Genomic DNA, 23,712 nt, shown 5'->3' with positions numbered 1-23,712 from the left:
TCCAGGTCAGTGGTTTTTCCAAGGAGATATTTCACATTGTCTTCCATTTTTTCATTCCTCTGGTTCTGTTTTATAATATCCTGATTTCTCATAAAGTCACTAGCTTCCACTTGCTCCAATCTCATTTTTAAAGTAGTATTTTCTTCAGTGGTCTTTTGGACCTCCTTTTCCATTTGGCTAATTCTGCCTTTCAAGGAATTCTTCTCCTCATTGGCTTTTTGGAGCTCTTTTGCCATTTGAGTTAGTCTATTTTGTAAGGTGTTGTTTTCTTCAGTGTATTTTTCAGTATTTTTTTGGGTCTCCTTTAGCAAGTCATTGACTTGTTTTTCATGGTTTTCTCGCATCCTTCTTATTTCTCTTCCCAATTTTTCCTCTACTTCTCTAACTTGCTTTTCCAAATCCTTTTTGAGTTCTTCTATGGTCTGGGGCCAGTTCATGTTTTTCTTGGAGGCTTTGGTTGTAGGCTCTATGACTTTGCTGTCTTCTTTAGGCTGTATGTTTTGGTCTTCTTTGTCACCAAAGAAAGAATCCAAAGTCTGAGACTGAATCTGGGAGCGTTTTCGCGTCCTGGCCATATTCCCAACCAACTAACTTGACCCTTGAGTTTTTCAGTGGGGTATGACTGCTTGTAGATTACAGAGTTCTATGTTCTACGTTTGGGGGGGAGGTGCCAGCTCTGTCAGAGCCGCACTCCTCCTTCCCCAAGGACCCCCAGTCCAGACTGGGCTCAGATCTTCGGCAGGCTGTGCACCCCTGCTGTGATCCGCCACTTAACTCCCCCCACCAGGTGGGCCTGGAGCCGGAAGTAACAACAGCTGTAGCTGCCCCACCTCCGCTGCCCCCGGGGCTGGAAGCCGAACCGCGAACTCCTTCCACTCCCGCAGCTTTTCCCACTAACCTTCTCCGCAGTCTTTGGTGTTTGTGGGTCGAGGGGTCTGGTAACTGCTCACGTATTCAGGGCGCTAGGGCCCCCTCCGCCCGGCTTCTGGACTGGATCGTCCACGCCGCTCAGGCTGGGCTCTGCTCCACTCCGTTCCCAGCTCCCAGCTCCCAGCTCCCAGCTCCGTGTGGAATAGCGCTCACCCAGAGACTATCCGGGCTGTCCTGGGCTGGAGCCCTGCTTCCCTCTGCTGTTCTGTGGGTTCTGCCGTTCTAGAATTGGTTCAGAGCCATTTTTATAGGTTTTTGGAGGGACTCGGGTACGGAGCTCACTCTAGTCCGTGCTTACCAGCCGCCATCTTGGCTCCGCCCCCCCTAAAGGAGGATTTTAAAAACCAAATTAGGGAGATAAAAGAAAACATGGAAAAAATGGAAAAGTCCCTAAAGAATAAGATTGGCAAAATGGCTACGGAGATTCAGAATCTAGAGAGAGAAAAGGACACCCTGAGAGGTGAAATCAACCAATTGAAAATGGAGGCTCAAAAGCAAAATGTAAACACTAACTCATTAAAAATTACACTTGAGCAAGTGGAAGCTAATGAATCTATGAGGCACCAAGAAGTAATAAAACAATATGTAAAGAATGAAAAAATAGAAAAAAATGTGAAATATCTGATTGGCAAAACAACTGACCTGGAAAACAGATCCAGGAGAGACAATTTGAGAATTATTGGTCTACCAGAAATCCACGATGAAAAAAAGAGCTTTGACAGTATCTTCGAAGAAATTATCAAAGACAACTGCCCAGAGGTCCTAGAACCAGAGGGCAAAATAGTCATTGAAAGAATTCACTGATCACCCCCTGAAAGAGATCCCAAACTGAAAACACCAAGGAATATTATAGCCAAATTTCAGAGCTATAAACTCAAGGAGAAAATACTGCAAGCAGCCAAAAAGAAGCAATTCAAATATCATGGAACTACAGTCAGGATCACGCAGGATCTCGCAGCTTCCACATTAAAAGACAGGAGAAATTGGAATATGATATTCCGAAGGGGAAAAGGAGCTGGGACTACAACCAAGGATCAACTATCCAGCAAAACTAAGCATAATTTTCCAGGCAAGGCAATGGACATTCAATGAAATAAGGGAATTCCAGACCTTCCTGATGAAAAGGCCAGAACTCAATGGAAAATTTGATGTCCAAATACAAAACTCAAGAGAGGCATAAAAAGGTAACCGGGGGGAAAACCCCACAAACATTATTAACCAATAAGGGCAGGTTGTTTACATCTTTATAAGGGATTATATCATCTCATGTATGTTATATATATATGTACACACACACACATATATAAGTCAGTCTTGAGAATGGTACAGCTATTATGACAATTGAAAGGGACATACATAGGTTGTGAATGCCTGTATAAATTAACTGATGTAAAGATACAAAATATAAGTAAGAGATATAATGGGAGGGCTATGAGGGAAGCGGTAAGGAGGTAGTAGAAAAGGGTAAATTACGACAAATGAAGTGGCACAAAAACATATTATAGTAGAGGGAAAGAAGGGAGGGAGAAGAGCAGTATTTGAGCTATACTCTCATCTGATCTAGTTCAAGAAGGGAATAACATACTCTGTTAAATTTAGAAATCTAACTTGTCCTACAGGAAGTGGGAGGGTAAGGGGGGAAAAGGGAGGAGGGTGGTCAGAAGGGAGAGGAGAAGCAGCAAGTGGGTAACGGTAAGATAAGGGAGGGGAATAAAGAGGGAGGGTTAACTGAGGGAAGCGGCGGTCAAAAGCAAAACTTTGTTGAGGAGGAGAAGGGGAAAGGGAGAAATAAAAGCATAAACAGGGGGAATTAGGATGGAGAAAAAGACACAGATAGAAATCATAACCCTGAACGTGCAGGGGATGAACATTCTCACAAAACAGAAGCAGATAGCAGAATGGATTAAAAACCATAATCCTACAATATGCTGTTTACAAGAAACGCATTTGAAACAGGGAGATACACATAGGGTAAAGGTAAAAGGCTGGAGTAAAATATATTGTGCCTCAGCTAAAGAAAAAAAAGCAGGTGTAGCAATCCTAATCTCAGACAAAGCAAAAGTAAAGACAGATTTAATTAAAAGAGATAAGGAAGGACATTATATCCTGCTAAAAGGCACCAAAAACAATGAAGCAATATCATTGCTTAACATATATGCACCAAGTGGTAAGGCATACAAATTCCTAGAGGAGAGGTTAAGGGAGTTACAGGAAGAAATAGACAGCAAAACTATAATATTGGGAGACCTCAACCTCCCCCTTTCTGAACTTGATAAATCTAACCTCAAAATAAATAAGAAAATAGTTAAGGAGGTAAACAGAATTTTAGAAAAGGCACACATGATAGACCTCTGCAGAAAACTGAATGGGGATAAAAAGGAATATACTTTCTTCTCAAAAGTACATGGCACATACTCAAAAGTTGACCATGTACTAGGGCATAAAAACCTCACAATCCAGTGCAGAAAAGCAGAAGTAGTCGAAGCATCCTTTTCAGATCATGATGCAATCAGAATCATTTTTAATAAAGAGCCATGGAAAAATAAGCTAAAAACTAATTGGAAACTAAATAATTTAATTCTAAAGAGTGAGTGGGCCAAAGAACAAATCAGAGAAACAATTAATAACTTCATTCAAGAGAATGACAATAATGAAACAACATACCAAAACTTATGGGATGCAGCAAAAGCAGTTCTTAGGGGAAATTTTATATCCCTAAATGCCTACATGAATAAAATAGGGAAAAAGGAGATCAATGATCTGGGCATACAGCTGAAAAAGCTAGAAAAAGAGCAAATTGAAAACCCCCAATTAAATACCAAATTAGAAATACTGAAAATCAAAGGAGAGATTAATAAAATTGAAACCAAGAAAACTATTGAATTAATAAATAAAACAAAGAGCTGGTTTTATGAAAAAACCAATAAAATTGATAAACCTTTGGCCAATTTGATTAAAAAAAAGAAAGAAGAAAATCAAATTACCAGTATCAAAAATGAAAAGGGTGAGGTCACCTCTAATGAAGAGGAAATCAAGACAATAATTAGGAATTATTTTACCCGACTGTATGCCCATAAATTTCATAACCTTAGAGATATGGATGAATATCTACAAAAACATAAACTGCCCAGGCTAACAGAAAAGGAAGTGAAATTTCTTAATAACCCCATCTCAGAAAAAGAAATTGTGCATGCCATCAATGAACTCCCTAGGAAAAAATCTCCAGGGCCAGATGGTTTTACATGTGAATTCTATCAAACATTTAAAGAACAACTAATTCCAATACTTTGTAGACTATTTGGGAAAATAGGTGAAGAAGGAGTCCTACCAAATTCTTTTTATGACACAAATATGGTACTAATACCCAAACCAGGTAGACTCAAAACAGAGAAAGAAAATTATAGACCAATTTCTCTAATGAATATTGATGCAAAAATTTTAAATAAAATATTAGCAAAAAGATTGCAGCAACTCATTACGAGAATAATACTCTATGACCAGGTAGGATTTATTCCAGGAATGCAAGGCTGGTTCAACATTAGGAAAACTATTAGCATAATTGACCATATCAACAACAAAACCAGCAGAAACCATATGATCATCTCAATAGACGCAGAAAAAGCCTTTGACAAAGTACAACACCCATTCCTTTTAAAAACACTAGAAAGCATAGGAATAAGTGGAACCTTCCTCAAAATTATAAATAGCATCTACCTAAAACCATCAACAAGCATTATTTGTAATGGGGATAAGCTAGATGCATTCCCAATAAGATCAGGGGTGAAACAAGGATGTCCATTATCACCCCTATTATTCAATTTGGTACTAGAAACGTTAGCTGTAGCAATAAGAGAAGAAAAAGAAATTGAAGGAATTATAATAGGAAAAGAAGTAACTAAATTATCACTTTTTGCAGATGATATGATGATTTATTTAGAGAATCCTAGAGAATGAAGTAAAAAACTACTTGAAATAATAAACAACTTTAGCAAAGTTGCAGGATATAAAATAAACCCACATAAATCCTCAGCATTCCTATATATTACTGACAAAGCCCAACAGCAAGAGATAGAAAGAGAAATTCCATTCAAAGTTACTGTAGACTATAAAATATTTGGGAGTCTATTTGCCAAGACAAACTCAGGGCCTATATGAACATAACTATGACACACTTTTCACATGAATAAAATCAGATCCAAATAAATGGAATAATATCAGTTGCTCATGGTTAGGCTGAGCTAATATAATAAAAATGACAATTTTACCTAAATTAATCTATCTATTCAGTGCCATACCAATCGAACTACCAAAAAATTATTTTACTGAGCTGGACAAAATAATAACAAAATTCATCTGGAAAAAGAAGAGGTTTAGAATATCTAGAGTATTAATGAAAAGAAATGCTAAAGAAGGTGGCCTAGCGATGCCAGATATTAAACTGTACTACACAGCAGCAGTCATCAAAACTGCCTGGTACTGGTTAAGAAACAGGGGTGTGGATCAGTGGAATACGATAGGTACACAAGTAAGAGAAATCAACAAGTTTAGCAATCTACTCTTTGATAAACCCAAAGAGGCCTCCTTCTGGGCTAGTAATTCATTATTTCACAAAAACTGTTGGGAAAATTGGAAAATGGTAGGGCAAAAACTGGGCATAGACCAATATCTTACACCATATACCAAAATAAAGTCAAAATGGGATCATGATTTAGGAGTAAAGGCCGATACTATAAGTAATTTGGGAGAGCAAGGTATAGTCTATTTATCAGATTTATGGAAAAGAAAAGAATTCATGACCCAACAAGAGATAGAGAGCATTACAAAATGCAAAATGGATAATTTTGATTATGTCAAATTGAAATGTTTTTGTACAAAAAAAGCCTATGCAACAGAAATTAGGAGGGAAGCAGAAAATTGGGAGAAAATCTTTGCAACTAGTGTCTCTGATAAAGGCCTCATTTCTAAAATATACAGGGAACTGAGCCAAATATATAGGAACACAAGCCATTCCCCAATTGAGAAATGGTCAAAGGATATGAACAGGCAGTTTTCAGAGGAAGAAATTAAAGCTATCTATAGGCATATGAAAAAATGCTCTGGATCACTACTGATTAGAGAAATGCAAATCAAAACAACTCTTAGATACCACATCTCTCCTGTCAGATTGGCTAAAATAACAAAACAGGAAAATGATAAATGCTGGAAAGGATGCGGGGAGATTGGAACATTGTTACATTGCTGGTGGAGATGTGAGCTGATCCAGCCATTTTGGAGAGCAATTTGGAACTATGCCCAAAGGGCTATAGAAATGTTCATACCCTTTGACCCAGCATTACCAATTCTAGGGTTGTATCCTAAAGAAATCATACAAGCGGGAAAAGGACCCATATGTACAAGGATATTTATAGTGGCTCTTTTTGTGGTAGCCAAGAATTGGAAATCAAAGGGATGCCCATCAATTGGGGAATGGCTGAACAAGCTGTGGTATATGAAGGTAATGGAATATTATTGTGCCATAAGAAATGGGGATGATACGGACTTCGTAACAACCTGGAAAAACCTCCACGACTTAATGCTGAGTGAGCGGAGCAGAGCCAGGAGAACATTGTACACAACCACAGATATATGGATTATGTGAGGACCAACCCTGACATACTTCACTCTTCTCAGCAACGTAAGGTGCAAGGACAACTCCAGGGGACTCACGAAGGAGAATGCTATCTTCATCCAGAGAAAGAACTGTGAAGTTTGAATACAGATTGAGGCGCACTACATGCTTGCCTTTTTTGCTTCTCTTTTGTTTTTGGTTTTGGGTTTTTTTTTTGTTTGTTTGTTTGTTTGTTTGGTTTTTTTGGTTATGTCTCTTCTTTCTCATGATTCATTCCATTGGTCATCATTCTTTTCCACAACTTGACTAGTGTATAAATTAATTCAATGCAAAGTTATACATGGTAGTTATATGAGATTCCAGGCCATCTTGGGGTGGGGGGGGAGGGAGGGGAGAAAATCTGGAACTCAAAATTATGTAGAACTGTGTGTGGTAAACTAAAAATAAAAAAATTAATTTGAGAAGAAAGAAAAAAAAAGAATACAAGTCATTCCTCAATTGATAAATGGTCAAAGGATATGAATAGGCAGTTTTCAGTGGAAGAAATTAATGATATTTACAGTCATACAAAAAATGCTCTAAGTCACTAATGATTGGAGAAATGCCAATCAAAACAACTCTTAGGTAAGACATCTTATCTGTCAGAATGACTAACACGACAAAACAGGATAAATTCTGGAGAAGATGTGGAAAATTGGAACATTATTACATTGTTTGTGGAAATGTGAACTGATCCAGCCATTCTGGAGAGCAATTTGGAACTATGCCCAAAAGGCTATAAAAATGTGCATACCCTTTGATTGAATAATACCACTTCTACGGCTGTATCCCAAAGAGATCATACAATTGGGAAAAGGACCCATATGTACAAAAATATTGACAGCAGTTCTTTTTTGTGGTGGCAAAGAATTGGGAATCAAGGGGATTCCCATCAATTGGGGAATGGCTGAACAAGTTGTGGTATATGAATGTAATGGAGTACTGTTGTGCTCTAAGAAATAAAGAGCAGATGGACTTTAGAATAACCTGGAAAGACTTGTATGAACTGATGCAAGTGTGGAGCAGAACCAGAAGAACATTGTCTACAATTACAGACACATTGTGTGATGACTAACTTTGATATAGACTTTGCACTTCACAACAATGCAAGGTTCTGAAACAACTCCAGAAGACTCATGATGGAAAAAAGTACCAACATCCAGAGAAAGAATTATAGAGTCTAAATGCAGATTAAAGCAAACTATTTGCTCTCTCTCTGTCTCTCTTTCTTTCTTTCTCTCTCTTATTTTGTTTCTTCTTCCTCATGGTTCATTCCATTGGTTATAATTCTTCTTTACAACATGACTAATGTGAAAATATTTTTAATGTGAAGGTATGTATATATATATATAGAACCTACTTCAGGTTGCACACTGTCTTGGGGGGGAGCGGGGAAAGCAGCAATAATTTGGAACTCAAAAGCTTGTGAGACTGAACGTTGTAAACTAAAAATAAATAAATTGAGTTTTAAAAAATCTATTTGTTCTGTTCATTTGCATATGCTTAATCTCTTTCTTTTAGATTCTGTGTTTCTGTCATGTAATTATATTCAGTACCTTTGCTATGGCAAAACATATAAAGAAACTTGCAAATTCTTTGGAAGGATAGACCCAGGTGTGAAGTTATTCTCTATCATTGGAGGGGCTACATTTGAAATGATTAGAAAAGAATATTGTAATATTTTGGATAGGCCCTAAAGCAGAGAACTAGGCCCTAGGTCAAGAACCACCTTAGCAACAAAATGTAGTTTGAAAAAGAATTGGAGTGAAAGTCAAGAGATTTGGGGCTAGTCCCCTATCTGCTATCATCTATCAGTGTAAACCACATTCATATATTTTTCACTCATTAAATTTTAAGCATCTGCTCTGTTCAGAGAATTATGTTAGTTTTGATGGAGACACCAAGTTTAGGTAATGAAGAAATGTGACTGGATAGCTATTCATTTGAAAAAGATCTGGAGGTCTATATGAATAAACACTGCTATACAGAAGCCAAAATAAAGCTCATGTGATCTTAAGCTATGTTAAGAGAGACATAATGTCCACAAAGATTATATTTTAGTACTCCAACTTGGTCAAGCTATAGCTATAGCATACAGTAGTCACATCTTAGGGCGAAAAACAGCAAACAAAACAACAAAAACCTAGAACATGTTCAAAGGTGGGCAACCAAGATAGTGAAAAGGGTAAAATCACAATATTAATAATAGCTAGCATTTTACATAGCTCTTTTCTTCTGTAAATTACTTTACATATGTCACCCCATTTGATCCTCATAACAATCTTGTGAGGTTAGGTGTTATTATTAACCCTCTTTTTACACATCAAGAAACTGAGGCTAGGAGAAGTTAAGTGAATTGTCCAGAATCACACAGCTAGTCAATGTTGCAGGCAGAATTTGAACTCAGGAAGACTTGAGACAGGACAACTATAAATCCAACACTATCCACTGTACCACCTTGCTGCCAATGTCATATAAGGATCATTTGAAGGAACTGGAGATATATAGCCTGGAAAAGAGAAAACTAACAGTGTATTTGAAAGGCAGTTCCATAGAACAGGGATTATAAATGCTTTTCTTGACCTCATAGCAAAGAAGTAGAAGCAATGTTTAAAACTTGGAGAGAGGAAAAATTCAGCTCAGTGTAAGAGGAAAAGAAACTTCCTTATTACTAGAACTCTATGAAATAGGTTTCATCTCAGTGAAAGTTTTCAGTTTGAGTTGTAGAATGTGTTCCAGTTTTGATACTGGTTACACTAGCCCTCTAAGATCTCTTCCTACTCTGAGATTCTGTGGTATGATGCTATTAGTGGTGGATGCTCTGATGACATTTGTAAAAGAGGAATTATATAAATGTTTCAGTCATAAATGGTTGCATGTTGGACAATGAATATAGCTTCACAATCATTCAATCAAATGACAATTTATTAAGCATTTACTATATGTCAGGCACTATTATGAGCCCTGGACATAGAGACAAATGCAAAAACATTTGGTAACTATAAAGAAAAAATCCTCCTTTGGAGGTGAATGCTTTAATTTGTTTGTTAAATCAGTTTCATAACTTTATAATCACACCTCATACATCTCTAAGGTGTTGAGTTCTTTATCATGCACTCAGAGGTCTGCTAGGCCACTTTATGGAGGATACAAAGATCAAAAAGACACCAATTTTTTTTCTCGGGATTTTTCAATTTTGTAAGAGGAAGAAAACATACACACAAAGGAAAGTGTAATTTATGTGACTAAATCAGTGCCTCTGAACTCTTGTCATTTCAGAGATATTTTTATTAATTAAAACTCTAGGGGGCTCGTAGGAAGCATTAGCATTGTGTGTAATACTCCTTTCATCTTATCACCCAAGGATGTAAGTAAGATTTTTAAAGTCACTGAAATTTTCTCTTCTGGAAGCGCTCACCTTTAGTTTAACATTATTAAACTTTCTGATGTCGTATTAATTTGTTAAGGTCACCACTATCCTCTACTCACCTTGGTTTGTGACCTCAGTGTCAACCTCATCTATTTCTGTTCCTTAGTCCCTACATATAATTAGTTGTCCGGTATTAATAATTTTGCCTCCCCAAACACATTTCACATTCATTTATTTCTAGCTATACGTGTGGCCATCAATGTAATTTATGCCTCTTCAGTTCTCTCTGAACTACTACAAGTGATTCCTAATTAGATTCTGGTTTCCAGGGTCTCTTCCCAATCCACTTTCAAGTTAAGCTGCCATAATAATATTGTTAGAATGTACATCACTCTCTATCCCACTCTCCACTGCAGCTCTTTTAAACTTTTTCCTCCCTCCTCAAATCTCTGATGGCCCCTCCCCCATCATCTTTCTTCATATTAAAAAAAAGTATTTGGCTAGAACTCCCTCTTCTCCCCTCTTATTATTGCCTTCTGACACTATCCCTTTCTTCACCCCTGTTTCATATGAGGAGTTAGCCCAACATCTTTCCAAGGCAAACCTCTCTACCTGCAAAAGTGATCCCATCATATGTCATCCCTTCCAAGACAATGTTTCTTCTGATTCCCACTGTATCGCTTATCTTCAATTTCTCCCTGTCTTCTGGCCTCTTTCCTACTGCCACTGATATGCCACTATTAACCCAATCCTCAAATACTTCCATTTGATTCTTTTATCCCTTCTAATTCTTTCTCTCTTCACCCTTTCATGGCCAAACTCGTAGAGAAGGCCATGTGTAACCGATGCCTCCTCTTCCTCTCCTCTCACTTTCTTGCTAAATCTACAGTCCAGCTTCTGACTTCATTATTCCAACAAAAACTGCTCTCCCTAAAGTTACCAGTGATCTCACAATAGCTAAATCCAATGACTTTTTCTCAATCCTAATTCTCCTTGATCCCTCTCTAGCATCTGACACTGATGATCACCCTTTTTACCTTGATATTCTCTTTTGTTCATGTTTTCAAAATACTTCTTTCTCGTTGTTCTCTTCTTACCTGCCTGCCTGCTCCTCAGTCTCCTTTGATGAATTCTTATCAAATCATGCCCATTCATCATGGGTGTCCTGCAGGGCCCTGTCCTGGGCCCTCTTCTCTTCTCCTTGTGTAGTACTTCACTTGGTGATCTCATCAGCTCCAGTGGATTTAGTTAGCATTCCTTTGCTGATGATTCTCAAATATACTTATTCTAACTTCCCTGCTGACCTCAAGTCTAGCACCTCCAACTACCTTTCAGACATTTAGAACTGGATATCCAGTAGACATCTTAAACTCAACATGTCAAAACCTCAACTCATTGTTTTTTTTCTCCTAAATTGCCTCCTTTTCCAACTTACATAATACTGTCAAGGGTACCACGATATTCCCAGTCTCCCCATCTCCCCCAATCTTGTAACCTAGGTATCATCCTAGATTCCTCACTGTCTCTCCCTGCCCCCACCATGTACAATTTGTCGTCAAGGCTCTGCAACATTGCCTAAATTTTTATCCCTTAACTCCACTGATACTGCTGCCACCCTGATGCAGAATATGGTTACCTCATCCCTGGACTGTTGCAATAGCCTGCTGGTTGGTCATCATGCCATATTTCTCCACACCTCATTCCATCTTCCACTCAGCTACCAGGAAGCTGATGGCACCATCAATAGAGCACTAGGCCTGGAGTCTGGAAGACCTGAGCTCTAACATACTTAATCTCCATTTACCTCAGATTCTTCAATGGGAGGAATAATAGCACCTACTTCACAGGGCTGTTGTAGTGATCAAATGTGATAATATTTATGAAGTGCTTAGTGCAATGCCTGGCACATAGTAGGTATTTTATAAATGCTTATTCCCTTTCTTTTCCCTTCCCAAAGTGATTTTCCTAAAGGACAGGCTCAATCATGTCAACTTCCTCTCTGCCCTCAAATAAATACAATTCTCTCTATCACTTCTAAAATCAAATATAAATACTTCGGTTTGACTTTTAAAGCTGTTAATAACCTAAACCCCTTCTACCTGTCCAGTTTTCTTACACTTAATAAGCCCACTCTCCTCACCACATACTTAGATCCAATAACACTGTCCTCCTTGTTGGGCCAGGAACAAGACACTCTACCTCTAGGCCTCAGTCATCTCCTCTGACTATCGCCCAGAATGCTCTCCTTTCAAATTACTACCTCCTGGCTTCTCTGCCTTCCTTTAAGTTCCAACTAAAATCCTACCTTCTTCCAGAACCCTTTCCCCAATCTCTCTCTCTCTCTCTCTCTCTCTCTCTCTCTCTCTCTCTCTCTCTCTCTTTCTCTCTCTCTTTTTGGTGGTCCCATAAACGCCTTTTTCTTTTAATGAGGTCTAAATTATTCCCAGTTTCCACAGAGTATATACCAGTGAGTATAAGTTATTGAATTCTGATTTAAGTCATTTTGTCCACAAGATTTTGAGTTACAAATCTTCTCCCCATTTCTACCCTCCTCACCACTCCAAGATGGCATATATTCTGATTGCTCCATTCCCTAGTCAGCCCTCCCTTCTGTCACCCCACCCCCCCATCCCCTTTCCTCTTACTTTCTTATAGCGCAAGATACATTTCTATGCCCCATTCCTTATATATCTTATTTCTCAGTTGCATGCAAAACCAACTTTTTTCTTTTGGGCATCTCATTTTAAAACTTTAAGTTCCAAATTCTCTCCCCTCTTCCCTTCCCACCCTCCCTAAGAAGGCAAGCAATTCAACATCAGCCATACATGTATCATTGTGTAAAACACTTCCACAATACTCATATTGGGAAAGACAAAATATATTTCCCTCCATCCTATCCTGTCCTCCTTTATTCAATTTTCTCCCTTGACTCTGTCCCTTTTCAAATGTGTTTGCTTTTGATTACCTCCTCCCCCATCTGCCCTTCCTTCTATCATCCTCCCTTTTTTATCCTCTTCTCCCTACTTTCCTGTGGGGTAAGATACCCAATTGAGTGTGTATGTTATTCCCTCCTCAAGTCAAATCCAATGAGAGCAAGATTCACTCATTTCCCCTCCCCTGCCCCCTCTACCCTTCCAACAGAACTGCTTTTTCTTGCAACTTTTATGTGAGATAATTTACCCCATTCTATCTCTCCCTTTCTCCCTCTCTCAATATATTCCTCTCTCATCCCTTAATTTAATTTTATTTTTTAGATATCATTCCTTCATATTCAACTCATCCTATGCCCTCTTTCTATATATATGTATATTCCCTTCAACTACCCTAATACTGAGAAAGGTCTCATGAATTACACACATCATGGTTCCATGTAGGAAAGTTAAAAAAAAAAAACAGTTCAACTTTACTAAGTCCCTTATGGATTCTCTTTCTTGTTTACCTTTTCATGTTTCTCTTGATTCCTGTGTTTGAAAGTCAAATTTTCTTTTTAACTCTGTTCTTTTCACTGAGAAAACTTAAAAGTCCTCTATTTTATAGAAAATCCATATTTTCCCTTGGAGCATTATACTCAGTTTTGCTGGGTAGGTGATTCTTGGTTTTAATCCTAGCTCTTTTGACTTCAAGAATATCAGATTCCAAGCCCTTGGATCCCATAATATAGAAGCTGTTAGACCTTGCGTTATCTTGATTGTGTTTCCACAATACTCAAATTGTTTCTTTCTGGCTGCTTGCAGTATATTCTCCTTGACCTGGGAGCTCTGAAATTTGGTGACAATATTCCCAGGAGTTTTCTTTTTGGGATCTTTTTCAAGAGGTGAACAGGGCAGTTTTCCTTGATAATTTCTTGAAAGATGATGTCTGGGCTCTTTTTTTGATTATGGCTTTCAGCTAGTCCAATAATTTTTAAATTATCTCTCCTGGATCTATTTTCCAGGTCAGTGGTTTTTCCAATGAGACATTTTACATTGTCTTCCATTTTTTCATTCTTTTACTTCTGTTTTATAATATCTTGATTTCTCATAAAGTCAGTAACTTCCACTTGCTCCAATCTAATTTTTTTTTTCTTTTTTTTTTTTTTTTTTTTTTGGGGTATAGAATTCTTTTTTTTTTTTATTTTTTTTTTTAAATGCAATTTATTTCTTTAACATATTTGGTTTTCAGCATTGATTTTCACAACAGTTTGAATTACAAATTTTCTCCCCATTTCTGCCCTCCCCCCCCACTCCAAGATGGCGTATATTCTGGTTGCCCTGTTCCCCAGTCAGCCCTCCCCTCTATCACCCCCCTCCCCTCTCATCCCCTTTTCCCTTCCTTTCTTGTAGGGCAAGATAAATTTCTACGCCCCATTGCCTGTGTATCTTATTTTTTAGTTGCATACAAAAAGTTTTTTTGTTTTTGAACATCTGATTTTAAAACTTTGAGTTCCAAATTCCCTTCCCTCTTCCCTTCCCACCCACCCTCCCTAAGAAGTTGAGCAATTCAACCTAGGCCACACATGTATTATTATGTATAACCCTTCCACAATACTCATGTTGTGAAAGGCTAACTACATTTTGCTCCTTCCCAACCCATCCCGCTTTATTGAATTTTCTCCCTTGACCCTGTCCCCTTTCCAAAGTGTTTGTTTTGATTACCTCCACCCCCATCTGTCCTCCACTCCATCATCCCCCCACCTTTTATTTTTTTTTTTTTTATCTTCCTCCCTCTTCTTTCCTGTGGGGTAAGATACCCAACTGAGTATGTATGGTATTCCCCCTCAGGCCAAATCTGATGAGAGCAAGGTTCACTCATTCCCCCCCTCACCTGCCCTCTCCCCTCCTCCCAAAGAACTGCTTCCTCTTGCCACCTTTATGCGAGATAATCCACCCCATTCTATCTCTCCCTATCTCCCTCTCTCAGTATGTTACTCTCTCATCCCTTAATTTCATTTTATTTCTTTTAGATATCTTCCCTTCATCCTCAACTCACCCTGTGTCTGCTCTCTCTCTTTTACATATCTATATATACACATACATACACATACATACATATACACATAGATACATACATACATACACATTCACTTATATATATACTTAAACATACATATATATATGCATATTCCCTTCAACTACCCTAATACTGAGGTCTCATGAATCATACTCATCATCTTTCCATGTAGGAATGTAAACAAAACAGTTCAACTTTAGTAAGTCCCTTACGGTTTTTCTTTCTTGTTTACCTTTTCATGCTTCTCTTGATTCTTGTGCTTGAAAGTCAAATTTTCTATTCAGTTCTGGTCTTTTCACTGAGAAAGCTTGAAAGTCCTCTATTTTATTGAAAATCCATATTTTGCCTTGGAACATGATACTCAGTTTTGCTGGGTAGGTGATTCTAGGTTTTAATCCTAGCTCCATTGACCTCCGGAATATCGCATTCCAAGCCCTTCGATCTCTTAATGTAGAAGCTGCCAGATCCTGGGTTATTCTGATTGGGTTTCCACAATACTCAAATTGTTTCTTTCTGGCTGCTTGCAGTATTTTCTCCTTGATCTGGGAGCTCTGGAATTTGGCAACAATATTCCTAGGAGATTTCTTTTTGGGATCTATTTGCAGAGGCGATCGATGGATTCTTTCAATTTCTATTTTGCCCTGTGGCTCTAGAATATCAGGGCAGTTCTCCTTGATAATTTCCTGTAAGATGGTATCTAGGCTCTTTTTTTGATCATGGCTTTCAGGTAGTCCAATAATTTTTAAATTATCTCTCCTGGATCTATTTTCCAGGTCAGTGGTTTTTCCAAGGAGATATTTCACATTGTCTTCCATTTTTTCATTCCTCTGATTCTGTTTTATAATATCCTGATTTCTCATAAATTCACTAGCTTCCACTTGCTCCAATCTAATTTTTAAAGTAGTATTTTCTTCAGTGGTCTTTTGGACCTCCTTTTCCATTTGGCTAATTCTGCCTTTCAAGGAATTCTTCTCCTCATTGGCTTTTTGGAGCTCTTTTGCCATTTGAGTTAGTCTATTTTTTAAGGTGTTGTTTTCTTCAGTGTATTTTTCAGTATGTTTTTGGGTCTCCTTTAGCAAGTCATTGACTTGTTTTTCATGGTTTTCTCGCATCCTTCTTATTTCTCTTCCCAATTTTTCCTCTACTTCTCTAACTTGCTTTTCCAGATCCTTTTTGAGTTCTTCTATGGTCTGGGGCCAGTTCATGTTTTTCTTGGAGGCTTTGGTTGTAGGCTCTATGACTTTGTTGTCTTCTTTAGGCTGTATGTTTTGGTCTTCTTTGTCACCAAAGAAAGAATCCAAAGTCTGAGACTGACTCTGGGCGCGTTTTCGCGTCCTGGCCATATTCCCAACTAACTAACTTGACCCTTGAGTTTTTCAGTGGGGTATGACTGCTTGTAGATTACAGAGTTCTATGTTCTACGTTTGGGGGGGAAGTGCCAGCTCTGTCAGAGCCGCACTCCTCCTTCCCCAAGGACCCCCAGTCCAGACTGGGCTCAGATCTTCGGCAGGCTGTGCACCCCTGCTGCGATCCGCCACTTAACTCCCCCCACCAGGTGGGCCTGGAGCCGGAAGTAACAACAGCTGTAGCTGCCCCACCTCCGCTGCCCCGGGGGCTGGAACCCGAACCGCGAACTCCTTCCACTCCCACAGCTTTTCCCACTAACCTTCTCCGCAGTCTTTGGTGTTTGTGGGTCGAGGGGGTCTGGTAACTGCCGCAGCTCACATATTCAGGGCGCTAGGGCCCCCTCCGCCCGGCTTCCGGTCTGGATCGTCCACGCCGCTCAGGCTGGGCTCTGCTCCACTCCGTTCCTAGCTCCCAGCTCCCAGCTCCCAGCTCCGTGTGGAATAGAGCTCACCCAGAGACCATCCGGGCTGTCCTGGGCTGGAGCCCTGCTTCCCTCTGCTGTTCTGTGGGTTCTGCCGTTCTAGAATTGGTTCAGAGCCATTTTTATAGGTTTTTGGAGGGACTTGGGTACGGAGCTCACTCTAGACCGTGCTTACCAGCCGCCATCTTGGCTCCGCCCTCCAATCTAATTTTTAAGGTGGTATTTTCTTCAGTGCTTTTTTGGACCTCCTTTTCCATTTGTCTAATTCTGCCTTTCAAAGTATTCTTCTCCTCCTTGGCTTTTTGAAGCTCTTTTGCCATTTGGGTTAGTTTATTTTTAAGGTGTTATTTTCTTCAGTATTTTTGGGTCTCCTTTAGCAAGTAGTTGACTTGTTTTTCATGGTTTTCTTGCATCTCTCATTTCTCTTCCCAATTTTTCCTCTATTTCTCTTACTTGCTTTTCCAAATCGTTTTTGAGTTCTTCCATGGCCTGAGACCAATTAATATTTTTCTTGGAGCCTTTTGATGTAGGCTCTTTGACTTCATTTTCTTCTGGCTGTATGTTTTGATCTTCTTTGTCACCAAAAAACGATTCTAGAGTCTGAGTCTAAGTCTGAGTCTGCCTCCTTTTTCGCTGCCTGGCCATGTTCCCAGCCAACTACTTGACCTTTGAGCTTTTTGTCAGGGAATGACTGCTTGTAGAGTAGAGAATGCTTTGTCCCAAACTTTAGGGGCTACACTGCTGCTTTCAGAGCTATGTCTACCCAGCAAACTCTGCCACAACAGTGCTCCTCCTCCCTCAAAAACCACTAACCTGGCTTGCAGCCCAGATCCAAGCAGGGCAAAGCAAACCCTGCAGTCCCACTATGGTCTGCCACTTGATTCCTCCCACTGTGTAAGTCAGGGACTCCAGAAGCAGCTGATGCTGGAGCTCTGGAGGCAGCTGCAGGAGCTTCCTGCTGCTGCTGCCACCTCTGCCACCCCCAGGGCTGGGGCCAGACTGCTTTCTAACTCAATCTAGCAGATTTCCCACTAACTTGCTCCATGGTCTTTGATGTTTGTGGGTTGAGAAGTCTGGTAACTGCAACAGCTCAATGATTCAGGGCCTGCTCTGGGCCAGCTCCTGGTCTGATCTGTCCTGGCCCTCCACTCCCAGCACTATTCGATAGACCCTTTCCAGCTACCAACCAGGCCATCCTGGGCTGGAGACCTGCTTCCCTCTGTTATTTCATGGTTTCTGCAGCTCTAGAAGTTTTTCAGAGCCATTTTTACAGGTGTTTGGAGGGATTTGGGGGACAGCTTAAGCAAGTCCCTGCTTTCCATCAGGCATCTTGTCTCCACTCCCTCCCCAGTCTCTCTTAATCTCAATCTAATTATTTTCTGTTTAACCTGTATACAGTTTGTACATACTTAAATATTTGTTTGCTTGTTGTCTCTTCCATTAGATTTTGAGCTCCTTGAAGGCAATGACCTTGTGTTTCTTTGTGTCCCCATCACTTAGTACAATGCTTGGTACACAGTAAGTGCTTAATAAATGCTCAATGACTAACCTACCTAAGAAGTTTTACTGGTCACATCTCAGAATTCTTGGCTTCTTTTAGTTTAACTCCTATGCCATCTTCTACTAAAAGCTTTTCTTGATCAAACTAGTTCTCTTCACTCTCTCCTTCTTCAAGTAACCATGCTTCTATTTTTCTATCTACATGTTATGTCTCCAAGTGGGACGTAAACCCATGGAGAGTGAAAACTGGTTTTTTTTGTTTGTTTTATTTTGTGTATCCATAGCACCTTCTAGCATAGGACCTTATCCATAACAGGCATTTGTGAAATGCTTGCTGAATACTAACAGTATAATTTTATTAAGTTCTTTATGGTTGACAAAGCACCTTATTTACAACACTGTGTAAAGTAGGCAGTGCAAATATTTTCACTTCCATTTGTTCTGGATGAGCAATATGAGGCTTAGTTTTTGAAAGTACACAGCTGAGGTTAGTTAAGTGGCAGAGGATGCTATTGAAACCAATCTAAAAAAGGCTTTCGATTCCATAGGATGCAGATCTTCTTACAGCCTGAGCTTCTGCTTTGTAGTAAGTTATTCACAAGGTGCATGTAGATAGAAAGAATACTAAACTCAATTTTTCATTCAGAATGGAAAATCTAGCATTTCAAAGTGTTAACAGAGCATAGCTGCTCTATTCTTGCTGAGAGTGTCACCTCATCCCATAAAGGACTTAACTGACCACCAGACAGTAAGTTAGGTCAAGAAGACAAACATTGAGTCACTAAATAACAATTGTATTGCTGGTTTGAAATTTGCTCAAAATGTAAACTTTAAGTAAAATTATTTTAAAAATTTGATACAAAAATCAAGCCATCAAACATTTATTAAGTGGCTACTATGTTTTAGATATTAAAACTAAACGTGAAACATAAATTTCTTTATTTTTTAAAAGTTAATTTTTTTGACTTCCCCTCTTCTGCTCTTCCAAACAGGATGTTGCTCTATTGGATTTCTATTTTCTCCACTCCTCTGATCTCTTCAACCCTATTCTCACTTTCCAGCCAAGGAGGCTGAACCGAACAAGGTCTGCAAGGTGTTCTTCAATGAGATGAAGGTGAATGGAGTTAAGATGGATGGGTTGGAAACAGCTGGAACCTCCCAGCCAGTTCATGTTAGTATCCACATCCACCAGGAATCGGCTTTGCCTGAGCTTCTCAAGGCTGGGAAATCTCTGTTGATATTCTTTGTAAAGTTTGCTGGCACTCTTGGGTTGAGTGTGAGAAAGAGCTGGCTACAGTTGGCAGCCTGGCCTGCACAGATAGTATTCGGAGCCATGAGTAGAGTTCTAGGAGTCTTCTTCTGCATTAGCCCCTTCTTTGAATTAAAATACCCTGGAGCTGCTTTCTTGACTGAAGTTGTGGCTATCTCAGCTGGAGTTGTTGCTTTCATTCAAGAGAAATGGAGAGGTACATGGTAGAGCTTCCTGAAAATCCTATTCTTTCTGGCAACTATTTCTCCTTCCATTGCTGTCATTATTTTCTATGCTGGTGAGCTACATTTATTCTATTACTTTAACCCACCATGCGATGGAGAGCAAATTTGACTCACCAGGGCCTATAGCCCTCCAGATCCACAGGAAGTCTGGAGGAGAAGCCAGTGCATGGACTATATGAACATGTTTCAGAGCCTGATAAAAGAACTTCTGATCATGGAGCTAATAGTCTGGATCACACTGTTGGTAGTGACCCTGGTCCCCATAGGGTACACCCTCATGTACTCATGCTTCTGTCACCAGAGCAACATGCCACCTGAAGAGGATGTAGAAGAGAAGAAACTACTTCATGGAAAGTTGAACTTTGCATCCCCTACCAAGGTGGCAGGGTCCTGTGAAGTCTGAGCCTCAGCTGGGCTAGTTGGTTCAGAAATAACCTATTATTCCTCTTTTATACACACATATATACTGATGTCACTGCTCAGCTCTTCAGCTCCACTCCAGACAATAATAAAGCTCATTCTGCCTCTTCCAACAATTTCTGGCAGTTCCCTGCTCATCCTCTCTACCTTGGCAAAAATCTGATAATAAAACCATGACTGCAAAAGAATGATAATTTTTTTGTATAAAAATAATTTTGTTGATTTTTTAATATTGTCTTTTTAAAAAAATAATTAAAAACCTAAATACCTATGGTATATGATATTTTGAAATTTAGGTTTTAGATGTCATAGTGCAAACTCCACTTCCTGTAAAATTACATATATATGTATGTATGTGTGTATATATACATATATATCTTGACTATTTTATCCAACATATGTCTTTTATATTATGATTTACAAGGCTTGGTCTCCCATCTTAATTTTTAAAATAGGATTTCTATGAAAGGTTTGGGGGGTGGGCATGCAGATAAAAATGAAATCTACTTTTTTGCTCTGAGTTATTTTTGTATCTTGATAACTCAAGCAGCTGAATGTAAAAATGGAAACTTTGAAAGTGTCTGTTTTTCATTAAAATGTCTCAAGCAACTAGGAAAAAATAATACATGCATAAATGATTGAAAAGTCATTTTGCTCTAACTTAGAAAACATTCAGGCCATTTAGAGTTCCATGAACTCAAGTCATTGTTCAAGAGTTATACACCTGTGGCTCTAGGATTGGAATTGTATAGTGTTGAATTCTTCCAAGTTTATGTCCATTTGTCTTTATGTTTTAAAAAAAAATTCCATAGTTTTGTATAAAAATATAAAACTATTTCAAATGCAGAAATTATTATTGATGTTGAAAATTTAGTTAGTGTATACTTGTTCCTTTAAAACATAGAATATGTGAAGGCTGAAGTTAAAATTTTCTGCTAAGAATCTCCTAATTCAGAGCTAATCCCACTCTCCCCTTCTGAAGTGCATTAGCACATATTGAGCAGAGGCAATGTGATAAGATGGAAACTCCTGGTATTGTGAAATAGAGGCCCTGGATTCAAATCCTGGCTCTGCTACTTATTACTTATGTAACCTTCGTCAAGTCATTCACCACTTTGGAACTCGTTATCCTCTTCTGTAAAATAAGGAAATTGGATTCAATGACCCCTGAGGTTTTGTCCAGCTCTAAAACTGGGAGTAGTCTTGAAATCTCATTTATTGTTGGTTTTCAGTCATTTCCATCATGTCCAACTCTATATGACCCTATTTGGGATTTTCTTGGCAAAGATACTGGAATGGTTTTCCATTTCCTTCTCAACTGCATTTTACAAATGAGGAAACTGAGGCAAACAGGGTTAAGTGATTTGCCCAGAGTCATACAGCTAGTATAAGTGTCTGAGGCCAGTTTTAAACTCAGGCTTGACACTCTATCCACCATGTCAACTATCTGTCTCATTAAGGTCCACTTGGCTCTCTCCCTTGACTGACAAAACTAACCAAACTACAGAATGGTTTTAGCAGAATCAAAGTGCTTTTTGGTGCATGCTTTCTCTGTCTCTCTCTTTCTCTCACTATCTCTCTGTCTCTGTTTCTCTCTGTCTCTGTCTCTCTGTCTCTCTCTCTCCCCCTCCCTCCCTCCTTCCCTCCTCTTCATCCTCCCTCTTTCTTCTCTTTCATCTCCCTTCTTCCCTCCCCACAGGGACATATGACATCTTTTTTAAAAAAATTATTTATTTTTAGTTTTCAACATTCACTTCCATAAGTTTGAAATTTTCTCCCCTCCCTCCCCTTTCCCTCCCCAAGACTGCCTGTAATATGATATAGGCTCTACATATACATCTATATTAAACATATTTTCACATTAGTCATGTTGCATAGGATTATAACGGATGGGAGAAACCCTGAGAAAGAAAAAAAAAACAAAAAAAGAAAATAGTCTGCTTAAATCTGCATTCAGACTCCATAGTTCTTTCTCTGGATGTGGATGGTATTTTCCCTCAAGAGTCCTTTGGAATTGTTTTAGGTCCTTGCATTGCTGAGGAAGGGTAAGTCTATCAAAATCAGTCATCGCACACTGTGGCTGTTACTGTGTATAACGTTCTCCTGGTTCTGCTCACTTCACTCAGCATCAGTTCATATAAGTCTTATTAAGTTTTTCTGGTCTGCCTGTTCATCATTTCCTATGGAACAACAGTATTCCACTACATTCATATACCACAATTTATATAGCCATTCCCCAATTGATGAGCAACCCCTCAATTTCCAGGTCTTGTCCACTATAAAGAGAGCTGCTATAAATATTTTTATACATGTGTGTCCTTTTACCATTTGTATGATCTCTTTGGGATACAACCCTAGAAGCAGTATTTCTGGGTCAAGGGATATGCACATTTTTATAGCCCTTTGGGCATAGTTCCAAATTGCTCTCCAGAATGGTTGGATCAGTTCACAGCTCCATTAACAATGAATAATTTTTCCAACTTTCCCATATCTTCTCCATCATTTATCATTTTCCTGTTTTGTCATGTTAGCCATTATGATAGGTGTGATGTGGTACCTCAGAGTTGTTTTGTGTTTTGTAAATCAATAGTGATTTACAGCATTTTTTCATATGAGTAAAGATAGCTTTAATATCTTCCTCTGAGAATTTCCTGTTCATATCTTTTGACCATTTTTCAGTTGGAGAATGACTTATATTCTTTTAAATTTGACTCAGTTTTGTAGATATTTTAGAAATGAGTCCCTTATCAGAAACACCAGTTGTAAAAATTCTTTCCCAGTTTTTTGCCTCCCTCCTAATCTTGGTTGCATTGGCTTTGTTTGTGCAAAAACTTTTTAATTTAATGTAATCAAAATTATCCATTTTTAATTTCATAATGATCTCTATCTCTTGTTTGGTCATAAATTCCTCCATTCTCCACAAATCTGACAGATAAACTATTCCTTGCTCCCCTAATTTGTATATAATATCAACCTTTATATCTAAATCAACCTCTGACATCTTGAAACAGAAGAAATAGGACAAAGTTAATAATATTCAAGTAAGGAGAATGATTTTCAATCTGAACTCCTTTTCATGGCTGCTTTGCCCAGTAGACTACTTTACTTGACTCATACCAATCTAATGAATTGGATATTTGAAGATGCCCAGTGTTTAAAAGCCTGATTGCATAATTTAATTTTCATAAAGACAAAGTGTCTGGGACTAAAATTACATATTTGGCAACATTCAATGTTGGCATAACAACTGCCTATTGCCCTGAACTGGCTTTTTTCTCTGATTTTTTAATGTTGAAGTGTAAGTGCTGTGTCAACACTTGAATTTTTAGTTGTTGGTTTGAGCAGTTTGGTTAGCAGGGTTTTTTTTTGTATGGTTGTTATTTTGTCTTTCAATAGGTATTTTGGTATGATGGCCAGGTCCTCTGTTGCCTTTGGCAATTTGCTCTTACTCCTGTCCTTTTATTCGGTTGCTTGTTTTGTCCCTTAATTTTCATCAATGAGTTTACATCCCTTCCACTTTTGCCTCAACCTTCC

General features: G+C 38.7%; 1 pseudogene; it reads left to right on the top strand.

Annotated features, from left to right (window-relative positions):
- Nucleotides 1-19,363: 19,363 nt before the first annotated feature.
- Nucleotides 19,364-20,161, top strand: LOC118836776 (annotated as a pseudogene).
- The last annotated feature ends 3,551 nt before the right edge of the window (nucleotides 20,162-23,712 follow it).

Source organism: Trichosurus vulpecula, chromosome 2, assembly GCF_011100635.1.
Source record: "Trichosurus vulpecula isolate mTriVul1 chromosome 2, mTriVul1.pri, whole genome shotgun sequence".
NCBI classification, from domain to species: Eukaryota; Metazoa; Chordata; class Mammalia; order Diprotodontia; family Phalangeridae; genus Trichosurus; species Trichosurus vulpecula.
Note: the sequence above shows the minus strand (reverse complement) of the source record. Positions and strands in the feature narration are given on the sequence as shown.